Here is a 16304-nt window from a genome sequence, read left to right as displayed (position 1 = left end):
ATAATTAGTTTGACTTGGGATGATACTTCATAGGAGTGATCACCTGTATCTCGAAGGGGATCTAGCTATGGGCAATCAACCTCACAACTGAGTTAGTACCTTACATTTATATAGAAACATATTATTTCTTATACATATTCCTTCATCTCCCCACTCTAAAAGTGTGCTTTTTTAGACCTGTTCAGAGTAACAAAGGAGCCTAATTCCAAACCGTATATATCTATTAATGGTAATTCCTTTATCACAGAGAAACCAAGCTAAAAATGGAATTCCTAAGAATAAAGGATCCTATAAATTCTTTGTTGAGAACATTATCATTTTTATTTAGAGAAAGATATGGAAATTATTTTAGTCTTCTTCTTGAATGTGTATACTTGCAAAATGGACTGCTATAATCTGCTTCCATTTAAGAAAATCTTCACTTCAATCTAGATTTCAAATGGTGAATAATTAAATGTAGTAGTGTCAAGAAAGCAATATGCCAATAGATATGTTTACCTGAATTCATCCAACCTTGTACCTAATTGATTTATTTTTAAGGATGCAAATAAAATAAATAATAGACATGGAACTAATTATTATTATTATTATTATTATTAATTTGGAATTATCTAAATGGAGCAAAACATACTATCATTTCTGTCTTTAATGAAGAGTATTGTATAATTACATGCCTTAAAGCATATCCTAACACACACTGCAAAGAACAGGAGTGAACCAGATACTCAATCACCACATCTAAAATTTAGTTTCTGTATTTCTGAGCAAAATAAGGCATTTCTCATGTCATCTCATTTATTAGAGAAAATGATCATCTGAAGATCACAGGGAAAAAATGTACTATGTGTACTAATTAATTAATAGACCCCATCCAGCACTTTTTATAGAAGTCATTATATGGAATGTGTGTGCTCCAATCTTGGGTTAATGCTGTCCTGAGTTTCCAGTGTCCCTCCTGCTGAGTTGAAGCATGCCCTCAGCCAAAGGAAGCTACATTTCCTGAACTTGTTCCCTTGTTGGGGGCAGGCTGCAAAAATCCCAGCTCTTTGCTTCAAAAGTGGGTAGACAACGCTAAGAGGCCATTCCAGCTTCAGATTTGCAGATGCTACTGTCGCAGTGCTATCAGAGCCTCACCTCATCCCTGGCCCAGTCCTGCTTTCCTCATGCCTCACAGGTATAGATCCCTCATTCACCACGCACCCACACTTATCTGCATCTACTTCCTGGAAATCTATCTAAGATACCACCAATGCTTGCTGTATCTTAAAAAGTAACATGCATAGTATGCTTCATTGTGTAAAAGCAACAAAATTTAATACTTTCCCCATGTGCATTGTCTATTTGATGCCTGAATATAACCGTTGTCATAAAAAAATGCAAAGAGAGCAAAAAGTGAGCTAGTATTTATTGTTCCAGGTGTGTTCTAGATATCATCTATTAAATCCCAGTCAACAACTCTGAAGAGCATATATTGTTCTATTTTATATGAGATAGTTAAGAATCAAAGGGACTAAGACATTTGCCAAATAACTCTATCCATAAAGTTGCCTATGTCTTTATTATCAACAACATACCAAGTTCCCTAGTACACTTAAATTCTAGTGTCACAAGTTTATGTCATGTATTTGGACGTATTCTTATGTTGTTGAGTTATGATCTTTTTAAAACTACTTACTTTACATTATTACAACAAATCTGATGTTTCCTTAAATTCTCTTTACCAAATCTAACTTCTGAAAATGTTTTATAGAGAATAGTCATGTAAATAGGTCTTTGAGAATTTATCACTGTTATTTCAGAAATACAGTTCTTTTTGTTGCACATTTTTTAAAGTGAGAAGATACAGAAGTGGCAAAAGGGTATTCTGTAGTTAAAAGTTGCTTAAGTGTGTGGACTTTATCATACTCTGGAGTTTCCATGCCTCACCCTCTCATAAAAACTATAAACTAAAGAAATTCCAGTACAAACTCTTTGGAAAAAATCTTTAATTTTGTATTTACTTAGAAATTAATTCTGTAAATAATAATTATTTTTCTGATGATAAAAATAATATTGTCCCATCTGGACTATTCATAAATGTACAAAAGTAATATAAAAATCGCTAAGAGTCCTGCAAAGGTAACTTCATCTAAATTGTCACAGTTCTTTCACATATGCAAATAAATGTGAGTAAGCAATATTGGATGTACAGTATTACAAGAATGATTATATAATAGTGTTTGCATATCACTATCTTTTTATGAATGCGTATTTTTAAATTACCCTAAAGAAATTAATAATGGAGTTATGATTTCTGGCTAAATATTGATATTTTGCTCACATTTGTCATTTTATATTCTAATTATGTAATATATTTTATATTATATATATTATATGTTTTATAATATATATATTTTATATTATTGTATATACAGCGATTTTATAAGATTTTGAAGAAGTATAAAATCGAGTATTAAAATGAAGTATACCAGATATATACTAGTGTATATATATATATATATATATATAGTATATATAGTATACTAGTATACTAGAGTATATAGATATATTTTTATCTAAAAATTGAACTTTGAAAATTAGCATAAACATGCTCCTTTGAGTCATAAGAGCATTTTGGAATACATGTAACAAAGGGTAAAACTTTCAGATGATTTAAAGTTTCTGTGACCAACTAATTTAGTTCAATTTCATGAGCTCCCTCACCATGGTTAAGCTGTTGTGAAAGCTTGTTAAAGGACTGAGTAACAAGTTGACCTATTGTGACAATTTTATTTTATTCATAATACCTTTGTCATATTTGAGTTATTTTATTAAGCCTGGTGTTCCATTTTTATTGGGTTGAAACTGCTATCAAATAATTCAGTTTTATCTTACAGTATTCTAGAGTTTCAGTGCCCATTGTTTTGTAGCACATAAATCTAGAATATTGCCGCCCTTATCTATCCTCTTAGCATTAAATTTTCTTTTATTTAACAGAAAATCTAAATAAAATTTTCCTTTTGAGCTCTCACTGATATATTTTCTTTTCTCTTTTCCATTGATTGTCCCAAATGAGGTTTAAGGTGTCAGTGGATTTTCAATTTATAAGAGGTGCCTTCTCTTGCAACATTGGTAGTTAATAAAAATTCAAAATAGCTTCATAGAACTTTTTATTACTTTAGGCCCTGATTTTATAATATATTCTTCATTTATATAAAAATTAGTTTTACCTTTTGATTTCCAAAGACTATTTGTGCTTTTGTAGAATGTCAGTAGACTAGTTGGAACTTACTAGTTTAGTTATAGATCAATAGTGATGCCTTTTGGAGTCATTTTATTAAGTAATGATAACTGCTTTCTTAATAATATCTTTTCTATATGAGTATGTGACATAATGTGACATGACAATAAGGAATTTTGCCTTTTCTCAAGCTTCTCTCTTCTTGACTATATCGTTTAGAAGTTTCAGCCTAGGGGAGACAAGGAAAAAATGCTGATATTAAATTGTCCAACATTATGTAATAAGAAATTTTGTTCTTGTTTGAATGATCCAAGTTTCTTTTTTACCACTGAAGGATAAAAATATGGGATAAAATGACAAATGCTAGTTTTGTCATGTTCAAATTTTGAGTAGGTTTTCGGCTTTGGTTATCAAATTTGTTTCTTCTCCATAAAAGGAAAACACATTGATCATTTCAAACAGGTGAAATTCTAGCCACTAGCTACTTGCTGCACTTGGACTTAACATTAATTTCATTGAAGAGTGGCATCTTTGTCAACACAGAGATTTCTTTTCCAGTGTATATCTCTCTCTCTTTTTTTTTTTATAATCTGACATTTTATAATCTGAAGCTGATAATCCAGCATGACCCCTGTCTGGAGATCACCTCAGTAGGCAGCTGTGCCCGAAAAGAAGTGTACTCTGGTTCTTCATGATTGTTGTTATTGATGAGAAATGAGGTGAAAAAAAAAAATGAGGTGAACCGGCCACTAAGAGAAGCCTTAAAAAAAAAAAAAATAGAATGAGTTAAATGCATGTTATTTAGTTTGAGAATAGAAGGTATTTGGGATGTAAGAATTTTCTTTGGTAATTTTCTATCTGTATGTGTGTGTGTCTATTTGGGGAAGGTTTGAAGAATTGGAAACTTCCAGCAGCAGTATCATAAACTGAGGGTGCAAAATAATTCATTTGTGCATTGGAACTTCAAATCTGTTTAGCTCAGGTCAAACTCTCGTTTCCTCACCTTTTGCCCCTTTCGGTCACTAACTACTTCCACAATAATATCTTCCAGTTCTAGTGTTTCTATTCTCTAGGCTTAGGAATATAATCACTTTCACTTTTCTATTTTTGAAAGTACACCTATTTTTCATTATTTTTCTATTTCCTTTATGTTTCCCCTAAAAGTAATTTGCCCATGGTAACGATGCTAGTAGGTAATGGAAATGGGATGCTTTTATGTATGAATTCCCCTTTCCTAAACAGATTAGTTTGCATGTAGAGGCCAACCCTACTTACACTGGCATTGGGAAGTTTCTACAGCTTCGCCCCAGGCATGGCATGCTTCATCATTTTGTGCTTGTTTCTCAGAAACACAAAACAGTAGTATGAGCATATGTGTATGTGTGTGTGTTTTTAAGTTGGTACTTTAGATTAATTCATTAAATAGACCTCCAAATTATTGATTTTAAGTCTTTGAATAAGATGTAAGAAACTAAATTTTCAAAAATAGCAACCTAGATACATCTATTTGCTCTTATTATTTCCAAATTCGCAATGATGTGACATAAGAAAGTTGAGAACAAAAGTAAATAAATCCATAACCGCATGCGCAGTGAAGAGTAAAATAGGATTTTCTGGAAGATATAACAAAATGTGATGAGAATGAGGTAAAACCCTGAATCTAAACACAAATATGGAAACCCATAGTGGTAGGGTGGGGGGGAACAAAAAAACAAAACTCTACAGTTTGAATTTCCAACAAAACTTGAGAATACCTCAAAGATTAATCTGAAATAGCCTTAAAGATGCAGCTCAGTGTTTGATGAACATTGTGATGAATTTAGTTATGTTGGTTTGCAGTTAGAGATGGGATATAACCTACCTGCAACCTAATTATAGGCAAGTGAAGAGCAAATGAGTCTGGGGACTATGAGCCAAACAGGTTGGAAAGTGAAGGTCTTCTTGGGATGAGGGACAAGGGAAAGGAGGAGCCAGACTTATCTAGTCTGAAATTTTAATTTGTTAACTTTATAATGTGTGCTGTAATTCTTTCTTAGATGTCACTTATGGAATCTTCAGTAAAGATTTTAAAGTAAAATGTTTAATATAAACATATAAATGGAAATGTAAGGTAAACGTGTAAAAATGTGAAAATACATTTTTAAAGTAAAATGTTTACTGACATTTTTTTTTTAAAGATTTTATTTACTTGACAGAGAGAGAGAAATCACAAGTAGGCAGAGAGGCAGGCAGAGAGAGAGGGGAGGAAGCAGGCTCCCCGCAGAGCAGAGAGCCCGATGCAGGGCTCGATCCCAGAACCCTGGGATCATGACCTGAGCCGAAGGCAGAGGCTTTAACCCACTGAGCCACCCAGGCGCCCCTGTTTACTGACATTTTATATGCAGTTAGATTCTTCTTGGAGAACTTAAATGGGTGTCAAGACTATCCAAGTTGAGGCTGATACTCTGCACACAGGTAGAAAGGCAAAAGACATTATATATTTCCAACCACTTGTATCAGGTACAATGTTGAAATCAAAGATAGGAGCGAGACATATTTACTATTCACTTAAGGTTTGCCAGTCTTTAGAGGAGAGAAGAAATGAATGTAAATTTCAGTTTAAGATTTTACTTTGGAGAGAATATGTGATGAAAAACACATATAATTTTCCTTTAAGATTTTATTTCAATGGCTAAATAGAAGTACACAAGTATAGAGGGTTGTATGAATTAATCAATGACTTAAAGGTATGAGTATGGTTTCAAAAGGAGAGAAATAAAAAGAGAATTAATTTAAGAGTATTTAACTTCTTTAAGATCTATTAAACATGTATATGCAGTAGTAATTCTGACAATAATTCATTTCTCAATTCAAATCTTCTAACAAAGAAAATTCATGCAATATATATGTAACTACCAGGAGAAATAAAACAGTGAATACAGCTTGAATGAAGAATTAACAAGGTTCTAGATTAGAGCCCTATTTGTATGCTGTGTGACTATTATTACATTAGTTTAGAACAGTGTGGTTGAATGTTAAGACTGAACAGAGGAGAATCTGATTGGAGGGTAAGTAACAAAGGTGATAATTTGACTAATTGCTCATTCAGTTTGTGCTACTGAATGGAGTTTTAGCTCATTGATAGAAGAACTATTGCTGAGGGAGTTATGAAATAGTCAAAATAAAGAAGAGGAAAAGCATCCTTAAAATTTAATTCTTGTTGTAGAGGAGGAAGTGAAAGGGTATCTTAAGAAGTTAATGGTGTCAGAAATGTAAAAAATGAGTAATATTCATTGTGAATTTGCTTTGTGCTATGTATGTTATCAAATGTATATTATTAAATCATATTTCTGCAAGTTACTCTAGTTTATTTGTGTCCATTATGTAGACCAGTAAAATGAGACAAAGAAGGTAATTTGCCCAAGGTCTTTTAGCTAGAGAGAGGTGGAGTCAGACCCTGATTCCTGGTGAGCTGGCTCCAGAATCTATACTGATATCCACGATGGTATATCACCTCTCAAGCCTGGAGAACAGCTATGCTTGCTCCAGGGTTTGGAAAGCAAAGGAGGAGAGAATTTTAGAAAAAGAATGTGGTTAACCACTGGGTCCTGAAGGCTTTATTCAGAGAGGTTGAGAAAGGCAACCCCTATTGGAGATCTGAAAATTATAAAATGGCAGGCTTCTTTGAGAAATTATTTCAGTGAAGTGGAAGAAGCCAAACCAGATTTTGAAAGGTTAAGACAGTGTTTCTCTGTTGGTCTGTTGGTGATTCTGATTCAGAATCACCCTGAGTGTTTCCTTAAAAATTCACATTCCCTCCTACACTGTTGGTGGGAATGCAAGCTGGTGCAGCCACTCTGGAAAACAGCATGGAGGTTCCTCAAAATGTTGAAAATAGAACTGCCCTATGACCCAGCAATTGCACTATTGGGTATTTACCCTAAAGATACAAATGTAGTGATCCAAAGGGACACATGCACCCGAATGTTTATAGCAGCAATGTCCACAATAGCCAAACTATGGAAAGAACCTAGATGTCCATCAACAGATGAATGGATCAAGAAGATGTGGTATATATACACAATGGAATACTATGCAGCCATCAAAAGAAATGAAATCTTGCCATTTGCAACAACATGGATGGAACTAGAGCGTATCATGCTTAGCGAAATAAGTCAAGCAGAGAAAGACAACTATCATATGATCTCCCTGATATGAGGAAGTGGTGATGCAACATGGAGGCTTAAGTGGGTAGAAGAATAAATGAAACAAGATGGGATTGGGAGGGAGACAAACCATAAGTGACTCTTAATCTCACAACAAACTGAGGGTTGCCGGGGGGAGGGGGTTTGGGAGAAGGGGGGGGGATTATGGACATTGGGGAGGGTATGTGATTTGGTGAGTGCTGTGAAGTGTGTAAACCTGGTGATTCACAGACCTGTACCCCTGGGGATAAAAATATATGTTTATAAAAAATAAAAAATTAAAAAAAAAAAAAAAAAAATTCACATTCCCTGGATATACATTCCAAGGTCCTTTAATTGGGATTCTCCAGCACCATTTAGTTAGAAGAAATAGAAAATCAATAAGAGGGAATGGAAGAGAAAAAGCAATAAGATGGTCATGGCCTAATTTGCATACTTCATTCAGCAGCAAAAGTTCTCCTATAGAGGCATTTTAGTGACCATCTGTTTTTATTTTAACATGTGCTGGGGAAAGATGAATTGCAAACCCAAGAGACTAATCAAAGTGTTTTCTTGTTATGTTTTCAGCCACGTTTCAGGGACTCTCATAGATCTACAAGTCTTCAAACCAAATGGCTCTCTCCCTCTATATATCTAGCTCTGGTGGTTGTGAGTGGGCCCTGAACACTGTAGGTAATTTGAGGAACATATAATCCATCTGTGCGGGAGCAGCAGGGTTATGTACACCACAGTTTGCATCTGGTCTTGCTCTTTTGTTTGGCATACTGACCATGAAATTTTACAACTTAATCATAAAAAAGCATCCAAGTGTATATACTTTATTGCAAATTACCTCTTTTGGCAATATTTTATATGTTTTTATTTTTTCTTTTTATATCTTCACTTGTTGAGAATGTCATCTTCATATGGTGGTCATTTTTTCTCCTAGAAATACATTTACATTTTTACCTAAAAAATACTTACTGTATAATTATCAATATTTGTTGAAGACAAGTGTTCTGTCATGTCTCTTTTACTTTTTACCTTAACCAGCCACATATGTGCTAGAGTCCCTAGATCCAGTACGTTCTTGTGTGTGAGAGATTTACTGAGATAAGAGGTCTTAGTTTTTTTTCTTTTCATTTCATCTCCCATCTAAAATCCAAGGCTTATACTTTATAAATTGATTTTTACCCTGGGCTAAGTGAATGCTTTTTTGAATACTGGTAACTTTCTTTATGTTTAATTCATCCATTATTAAATGTAAAAGAAATCCAAATTAAAGCATCTTAATAACAAACTATATTACTTTTATTTTATTTCAACAAACATGGAGGAACCTCTGCTAACATCATTTTTTATCAAGACAAAAAGAGGTTTAGAATTATACTCAGTTACTAACCTCAAAATGCATTTTTTGAATGCTGAAAAATCACAATTTTACATGTAGTGGAAATGTTTTCATTATTTAAATCTTTTCATCAAGAAGTCATATTTTGAGATAATAAATTACAATGGTGTCAGAACAACCTAACACATCTTATAGGTACTCAATAAATATTAAATTATTATAATCCTGTCAGACACATTTTATTTACTCAAGTATTCAAGGACCCTGTTTGCTAACATGACTAATGAAAGTGTTAATGATGTTTGTAATTCATGCTATCAGGATTTTATTCCTACTTTCATAAAATATTTTTCCTTCTTAAATAAAATTTCCTTAAGAAATTTCTTTAGTTCATGGAACATCTTAATAATGTACAATATTCTCACTATTATAAGCATCAGGATCCTTTTTTTTTTTTTAAGATTTTATTTATTTATTTGACAGAGAGAGATCACAAGTAGGCAGAGAGGCAGGCAGAGAGAGAGAGAGGAGGAAGCAGGCTCCCTGCTGAGCAGAGAGCCCGATGCGGGACTCGATCCCAGGACCCTGAGATCATGACCTGAGCCGAAGGCAGCGGCTTAACCCACTGAGCCACCCAGGCGCCCATGGGATCCTTTTTAATTATACTTCTGAGGTCGAAATTTTAAAAATCAAAGTGAAGATCCCTACATTCAATGTGTATGATCCTGAAATAATTTCTTTAACCAAACTATCAAAGATACTGTCTTTGCCATCACATACTGACTTATTAATTTTATGATGCTTACAAATGTCTTTTCCTTGATAAACTATTTAATGACTGCCTTTATTAACTTATATAAAATCCCACCACCAAATATCATATGCTATAACATAATTTCTCTGAGATTCAATTACAATAAAATTGTATAAACCAAACAGCACACTCAAAAAACAAACAAATAACATATTTCTTTTAACATCACCGGAAGAGGAGTGCTCTTTGTTTCCTTTGGAGTTGTAGCCTTAGTCATCCAGCAGTTGAAGGAGCTTAAAATTTAATAAATAAAATGAGAGAATAGAGTTATCTAAAATATTTCTGAGTTATTTGTTATTATGAACAGTACCAGATATTTGTTTACCATATGTGATTCAGGGAAGTATTAAAATTAAAGAAGGGGGGTTGTAGTATAGGGGAAAACTGGAAGTGAAACAAAAAGTCCCAGAGAGGTAGGATATATTAGGGATCTTAAAGAAACATCAAGGCTTAAAGAAGTATTAGAACTCACTCCAGAATAGTTCTACTTTGGTGAGTTTGTGCCAAATAAAGAGACAAGAAAAGGAGGGCTTAGGTTGCACAGTAGAGCTTTGCTTAGTTTTCTGATGGAAGGAGAAACTCTGGTATTTCCTTATGTCTCCACATGGTGAAATCATACATAACTGAGTTGCTATGGGGTCTGTCATGGAAAGAGGCAAGGAATGGCCCACATCCTAGACTTGGTCTTCGTTTGATGATGTAGCAGAGACTCAAAGTGGTTTGTAGCATTAACATGAATCAATATAAGGTTAGGTTAGCCAGGCAGATATTCTTATTCCTCATCTAGATAGAAATGAAATGAGTTTTGGTTATAATAGCCATGTAAATGGTAGAACACCCTAAGATGGGTGCCCAACTTGCTGCACCCCATTGACATCCACCAGCAGATTTCAAAAAACCATCATTATGGTGCCAGAGATCACCCTTACTCCAAATTTGTTCACGTAAGACTTGCTCCAATACCAAAATCTTCTTGGACAGGAACAGAGGAAATAGAGATTAAACTGAAAGGCAATTTTAAAACTGAAAGTGACTGAATTATCCAAAGAGGAACATTTGAATCAATACACAGAGAGAGCTACTATACTTAGCATATTTAGCTATTCATTTGTAACTCTGCTACATTTCCCATATGGTATGTTTTTTTCTATCTCTAGTTGTGCCGTTTTGCTCTCTCAGTTCTCAGATTGATTTCTTGGGTGTCCAGATGATTTGGTGTTTATATAGTTGTGTTCAAGGGATGAGGCAACCTAGAGTATCCCTGCTCCTCTGCCATCTTAATTCTGTCTCCGGAGATTTGTGGTGTAGTCACCCCTTCACCAACATGGTTTGATCCATGAAGGTCTACTTATATGTGGATTTTTTTATACTACAGTGCTATAAATATATTTTCTCTTCCTTATGATTTTCCTAATAACATTTCCCTTTCTCTAGCTTACTTTATTGTAAGAATACTGTATATAATAAATATAACATATAAAGCATATGTTAACCAACAGTTTATGTTATAGTAAGGCAACACTAGGCTATTAGTTGTTAAGTTTTGGGAAAGTCAAAAGCTACATATAGATTTTTGATTGCACAGGGGACTAGTGCCGCTAAACCTTATGTTGTTTAAGGGTCAACTGTATTTGTATGTCTGACTTACTTAATTTAACATAGTCGCCTCGAGGTTCATCCATGTTGTCTGAAATAGCAGAACTTCCTTGTTTTTTAAGGCTGAATAATATTCCATTCTATATTTATATCGACATGTATAACATTCCATTGTATATGTAATCCAAACACATACACAGACACCACATTTTCCTTATTAATTCCTCTGTCTATAGATACTAAGGTTGTTTTCATATCTTGGCTATCTTGAATGATGCTTCAATGAACATAGGAGTGTACATATCTCTTTGGATACTGATTTCTTTTCTTTCGGTTATATACTCAGAAGTGGAACTCCTAGATTATAGGGTGGATGGATCCAAAGAAACCCACATGGAGACACATTATAATCAAATTGACAAAAGTTAAAGAGAGAATTTTGAAAGCAGCAAGAGAAAAGTCACTTGTTGTGTACAAGGAAGCTTCCATATGATCATAATGGATATTTCAGCAGAATCCTTAAAGTCCAGAGAGGGAGATGTATAGTCCAAGTACTGAGAGGAAAAAAACCTGCCAACCAAGCGGCTATACCAGGCAAGCATGTCCTTCAAAAGTGAAGGAAAGATAAAGACAAATAAAAGCTGGGGGAGTTCATCACCACTAGACCTGCCTTACAAGAAATGCTAAAGAGAATTCTTCATAGCTTACCATAATAGTGGTGGGTCATCATTTTTAAATTTAGTAAAAGTTAGGGCGCCTGGGTGGCTCAGTGGGTTAAGCCGCTGCCTTCGGCTCCGGTCATGATCTCAGGGTCCTGGGATCGAGTCCCACATCGGGCTCTCTGCTCAGCAGGGAGCCTGCTTCCTCCTCTCTCCCTGCCTGCCTCTCTGCCTACTTGTGATCTCTCTCTGTCAAATAAATAAATAAAATCTTTAAAAAAATAAAAAAAATAAAAAAATAAATTTAGTAAAAGTTAAAAGATAAAAGTGCTAAAAATAACTATAACTGAATTATTTAGTAATATCTAAATAGACATAAATTGGGAATCACTCTTTGTCTTCAATGCTCCCCAGATGGTTGATTTTTAGTTCCCTGTGAGATAAGCCTTCCCAGGAGGCTCAATGTTCAGACACATCATCTCCTGAGGGATCCACCCCACACATGCTTTATAGATGATTGGATAGGTCTATATTTTTAGATGAGTGTAGCTCAGATTTAGTTAAAACCTCCAGTAGCTATACTTAAATTTTGTTGTAAGTTCTCCTTTCTTAATATAAATATATTGTAAAAACTAATATATGGGTTCACAGCAGGCTTGTTAGGTCATGTTTTAACCACTGCCTTTATTCTTCTTTAGTTTAAAGTGTTAGCAGACTATTGGGTTAGTTGCCTGAAGGAAGAAATTAAAAATATTTATCTCCCACTTAATACTCAAAGCAATGGGTATGACTTCTATGTAAAGAATTCCTTTCAGAACCTAGGGGAGAAGAAACATAAGCACGAATTTCATTACTAATTGTTTTTTTTTTAAAGATTTTATTTATTTATTTGTCATAGAGAGAGAAGCGAGAGCAAGCACAGGCAGACAGAGTGGCAGGTAGAGGCAGAGGGAGAAGCAGGCTCCCTGCCAAGCAAGGAGCCGGATGCGGAACTTGATCCCAGGACGCTGGGATCATGACCTGAGCCAAAGGCAGCCACCCAACCCACTGAGCCACGCAGGCGTCCCTCATTACTAATTATTGATCTAAACCCCCCCAAAAAACTTTTTGCCTACTTTTATGTTTCTGGGGATGTTATTCCAAGTATGTAACACTTGATTTCTTTAGGTAAAATCTAATGTGAACATAACTCTTTCCAACTGAGAAATGTTTATGTGAATAAAACAATAAAACTAAGGTGTATGTAATATACACACATATAACAATTACTGCATAATTTTGAAACTATGGCCCTGTTTGAACATGTAGAAAAAGATGGAAGTATGGTTATTCTGAAAGGAGGATCTCCCGAAACTGAGACTTATTATTCAGCTGCTAATTTGCTTTCAGTTCCTCCTAATTTTTTGTAGCATTATTTTATTTACCTTAACAATTTAATGAGATTCTTGACAGAAGCAAATGAAGGAATGTAGGTGGAAGTATTTCAACAATCTCTTTTTCTTACAAAGATGCAAATTTTAATTAGTCATTTCTTTGAAGTACATCTGAGTTATTTGAACATAAAGACCCCAAGAATTTAATAGGAAGTTAATTCCACATTAACACCTGAAGTAAAAGTCAAAGGAATAAACTCTGAGGATTTGTGAGATTTCTGGAATGCTTTTTACACAGAAAAATTATCCATTACTCTGTAGTAATTAGCACTGATAACATCAAAGCCAAAAACATTTCAGACTTGGGCCAGTCAGGAGGAAGAGATGTGGGGAAAGTGCATTGTCTTTTGCAGGTGGCTTGAAAAAAGAGGCAAAATGAACTGTGGCAACTGTGAGAAGGAGGGGGCCCAGAGAGAATCCCTAGGACTACACAATTTTTTTTTGACAATGAGTCTGCATTGGAGATGTAGACCCAGGTAGTCGAATTGAGAGATACTTATATTTGGGACTTTTGTATTAGTGGTCTTAATCAGCATTACCTGAGTACTTTCCAGTTAGTTCTTGAAGGCCTACCCCAAATTTATTGCTTCAAAAACTCTGGTGGCCAGCTAAGCACACTGTTTCTTAAAAAGCCCTTCACATGCTTCTCGATGTAGGCTCAAGTATGAGAATCACAGCCTTATGTCATAAATGATCTCAGAAGGAATAATTTTAGCGTGAAATAAAGTAATTTATGTAATGTACTTAGTGCAAGCATGCAATAAAATAAGTGTTAGATATAATTATAGTTAGTCCTTATGAAACCTATAATCAGTTGGCAGAAGAGTCAAGATTGGAAAGTATATAGGCAAAGACTTTTAGGACTTACAGTGTCCTTATAAAAATACTTCAGAGACCCCTTCCTACTGTGACCTGCATACAAATCTACTGGGGATTGCAGATGCAGATTCGTACTCAGACTGTCTGGGGCAGGGTTTGAGATGCAACATTTCTAACCAGCTCCCAGGCAATGCTATTGCTGCTAGTCCTGGGGCCACATTTGAGTAAAAGAATCTGGTGTGTGACTCCTTTTCCTTCTAATTCACAATTCTTTGCAGCCTCCAAAGCAATATGAAGCAGAAGTTTGTGTATTCATGAGACCCAAAAAATAGAAAGCTAGTTCCAAGTTGGGATTCTCTGGAGTTCATGTCATCTACTCTCTTGAATTGTAACTTTTGTTTCTTTTTCCTTAGGAAGCAATTTAATGGTTCTTAGAAAAGAGAGTTTGGAAAGTAGCCATAAATTTGTAAAGTTTTATGATCACTTCCCATTGATTTCATAATTTCAAAGAGCGATAAATCGTATTGCTGGACTAAAGAAAGTTCAGACAGATGCATTAGATAAACTATGTATAACTACCACCATGTAGATTTTACTTTGCAAAACCATCTGGAAGAGTCCATGCTTCAGCTTAGCTTAGTAAACCTTATGCACTTAATTTTCAAAAGCAGCTCCTTTTTTTGTTTGTTTCTGAAGCTAAATTTAGTTTTAATTGTTGACTCAAATATATAAATTCTTGGTATGTAGTCACATATATTTTACCAAAGGGATTTTTTTTTTTTAAGTTATGTTTAGGGATGCCTGGGTACCTCAGTGAGTTAAGCATCTATCTTCAGCTCATGAACCTAGGGTACTGGGATCAAGTCCCACATGGGGCTCCTGGCTCAGTGGGAAGCCGCCTTCTCTTTCTGCTTCTCTACCTGCTTGTTCTCACTCTTTCTCTCTCTCTCTTTCTTACAAACAAATAAATAAATAATCTTAAATAAAAAAAATATGGTTAATCATGGTCATCCCCTGCTTCTGCAGTTTTGAGGGGTTTCCAAGAAATAATAGAAGATACGGTCTACATTTTAAAAGAGGGAGCTGGGGAGGGTTGAGTAAATGGTTATGTTCTTTAACCAAAACAGTTAAGTGTTTAAAAGCATGGTATGACAGACCAGAAATAATACCTTTTATTTAAATAGAATCCATTTAAATGAAAGATTTTCACTGTTTCTGGACTCTGCTCTTTTAGGTCTGGTAAATTTGTACTAATTGGATTTGATAGCTCCATCATGCATGACTGAAGACAAATTTATAAAGCACAAATTCTAACTCAGTTGAGTTTCCTTAAATTATATGGCTTTATATTAAGATTGTTACCTACATTTTATACAATTGGAATTCTACTCATGAAGCTTTAGTCTAAAGTGGAATTGAATAATAAGAATAAGATATATTCAAACTACATCTTTATATTAAATAGTCATAAGACAATTATCACAGAAATGCAATATTTACTCAGTGTCAGCTTCAGAACACTGTTTTTTAATCCCCATCTGTCCGGTGACCCTTCCCCTTTGCTGAAGCCCCCATTGTCAGCAGCTCCAGGCTTCCATTTTCTCAACTCTGAGCCCAGTGAGAGACAGTTCCTTTTTCCTAGTTATTACAGGAAAAAGCCTCCTTTATCACTGAATTCTATGGCAGATAGAGGGCTAGGGATTTGGTGAGTAGGATCTCAAGAGTCTACCCTGACTCTCTCACTCTGGAGAAAATATTTCCTGAAAGGAGGTACCTGAAAAATTACAGGTTTAAAGCCCTTATGAGGAATTATAGCGATTTAAAGGATAATAAACACTAGTTAATCTCTTGCATGGACTGAGAATAAAATCTTTTCCAGAACTTTTGTGGGGAAAATCACATATAATTTCTACATACTCGAAAAAGGTACTTTGGCCTATAATAGAATTTTTTAAAAAATTAATTGCAATATAGTTAACATAGAGTGTTATAATTAGTTTCAGGTGTAAAATATAATTATTCGAAGAGTCTGTACATTACTCACTGCTCATCAATATCAATGTCTCTTCATCCGTTTCACTTCTTTCACCCGTCTCGCACACAGTTCCCTTTTGGTAACCATCACGTTGTTCTCTGCAGTTAAGGTCTATTCTTTGATTTCTCTTTTTTCCCCTTGTTTTGTTTCTTATATCTCACATGTGAGTGAAATCACATGGTATGTCTTTCTCTAACTGACTTAACTGACTTAG

At 34.7% G+C, this 16304-nt stretch overlaps 1 protein-coding gene across 1 annotated transcript in view; it reads left to right on the top strand.

The window, feature by feature from the left end:
- The window catches only part of ZNF385D (zinc finger protein 385D), a 908018-nt gene that overhangs the window by 232402 nt on the left and 659312 nt on the right, over window positions 1-16304 (top strand). The window lies entirely within an intron of this gene.

The sequence above is a fragment of the Mustela putorius genome, unplaced genomic scaffold (genome assembly GCF_011764305.1).
Source record: "Mustela putorius furo isolate JIRA1106 unplaced genomic scaffold, ASM1176430v1.1 tig00003834_pilon_pilon_pilon, whole genome shotgun sequence".
Taxonomy (NCBI): Eukaryota; Metazoa; Chordata; class Mammalia; order Carnivora; family Mustelidae; genus Mustela; species Mustela putorius.
The sequence above is the reverse complement of the archived record's forward strand: the minus strand, read 5'-3'. Positions and strand labels throughout refer to the sequence as shown.